Source organism: Chrysochloris asiatica, unplaced genomic scaffold (genome assembly GCF_000296735.1).
Source record: "Chrysochloris asiatica unplaced genomic scaffold, ChrAsi1.0 scaffold00530, whole genome shotgun sequence".
NCBI lineage: Eukaryota > Metazoa > Chordata > Mammalia > Afrosoricida > Chrysochloridae > Chrysochloris > Chrysochloris asiatica.
Window position 1 is genome coordinate 23,266 of NW_006409048.1, and position 1,901 is coordinate 25,166.

A 1,901-nucleotide genomic window follows, 5' to 3' on the forward strand; every position below is an offset into this window, starting at 1 on the left:
AAAATTTAGTGGCCTATCTTTATGTATTGATTTTTCTCCAGGGCAACATTTGTCTTGTAGAGTTTATGTCTGTTTGGCTGTGAGTTATAAATCCATTAGATGGTCCCTCCATTGGCATACGTATTCATAAAAGGCCTCCTATTTTCAAGCTCATCTTAATATGAGTTATTATAGATGCTCCATCTTTTAGGAGTAGTAATCTGATAGTGTAGTAAGTGATATCAAATTTCAATGGAAGGGTTAACTTTAATCATCTTAACTACCAAGCCAAGAGTAAAATCCCATTTTTGTTACTAACATGTAATACTAATAACTTTGAGGTAGATGATGCTGTTATTAAATATTGAAGCAATTTGGTTTAAGATATAAACAGGATGAAATTAAGGGAAAGCAAGAAAGTTGCAATTGAGTCATAAACATGAAAATCAGGCATGTCACAGTCAGTCATAGGAGGCTTCTTTAATTGAAGAGGAAGGTGGCTATTGATGGACAGAATACTAAGCAAGCCACAAAACGTCCCCATGAAGAGACCTGTGATTTTTCCCATCCTGGCTTATTCCCATCCTGGCTTATTCCTCAAGCCTTCCTTAGCATGTAACTAACTCTTTGGTGGTGGAAGGGGCTAGGACTGTTTCTCCACACATAAACTGATCTTTAGTGATACAGAAGTTATCACCACACGAGTGGGGGTAGAAATAAGATTCTGATTCCTCATCATACTGGAAATCCTGGATCTCCACCTTGTCGTGAAATACTGCCATTATCACTGGGGTCAGCAAAAGAGCTATCGCCCCCACCCCTCGGTACCATTTTTGAAGAGCCTTTTTTTTTGGTTCCCCTGTAGAATGGAGTTGCTACTAAAATTTAGTCCCAGTTTATTGTTTTTGTTTTGTTTCATTTTGTTTTTAACACCATCTCTGTGTTCTGGAGATTGAAATCTGTTGTTGGGTGTAGCATGACATCATTTATTTTCAATGCTGTATACATTTACAACATTTATAATAATATATCACAGAAGCTCTTTTTTTATGTTCTTGGAAATTTTTCTATGTAGATTCTACGATTTTGAATAAAGCAGGTTCGATATTCTTATATATGTTTCATGGTTAAAATGAATAACACTTTTTAAATGGAATAAAAGGAAATGTAAATGAGTGAGTATAGAGACGCTTTTATGATCCTTGACGGGACTTCCAAAGACTTGTTTAAGTGGTTGAACTAATTGACACTCTCATTGGATGTCTACTGTATCCAAGTAATAGTCAACACATTTTTATTAAGACTAACAATCTTTTATGAAGAGCAAAGACGTCAGCTTGAGGACTAAGGTGCACCTGGCCTAAGCCATGGTATTTTCAATCATCTCATATGGATGTGAAAGCTGGACAGTGAATTAAGAAGATTGGAGAATTGATGCCTTTGAGTTGTGGTGTTGGAGGAGGTACTAAAAGTGCCATGGACTGCCAAAAGAACCAATAGATCTGTTTTGGAAGAAGTGCTGCCAGAGTGTTCCTTGGAGGTCAAAATGCCTAAACTTCATCTCTCATACTTTGGACATATTGTCAGGAGGGAACAGTCGCTGCAGAAGGATATCATGCTTGGTAAGATGGAGGGTTGGAGAAAAAGAGGAAGACCCCATCGAGATGGATCAGCCAGGTGGCATCATTGATGGACTCAAGTGGGGCAGTGGTAGTGAGGCTGGTCCAGGATCAGACATTGTTTTGTTCTGCTGTGCATAGGGTCGGTATGAGTTGGTTCCAACTCGATGGCACCTAATGACAACAACAACAACAACAATCTTTTAAGTATGAAATTTTCTTTTAAGAATTGGCGTATGTAGCATGGTTCATATTAAAACAACAAAAATTATGTATCCTTAATTAATTAACATTGTTATTATT

The 1,901-nt window shown here is 37.3% G+C and overlaps 1 pseudogene; it reads right to left on the reverse strand.

The window, feature by feature from the left end:
• Positions 1-599: 599 nt before the first annotated feature.
• Positions 600-761, reverse strand: LOC102837076 (annotated as a pseudogene).
• Positions 762-1,901: the final 1,140 nt, after the last annotated feature.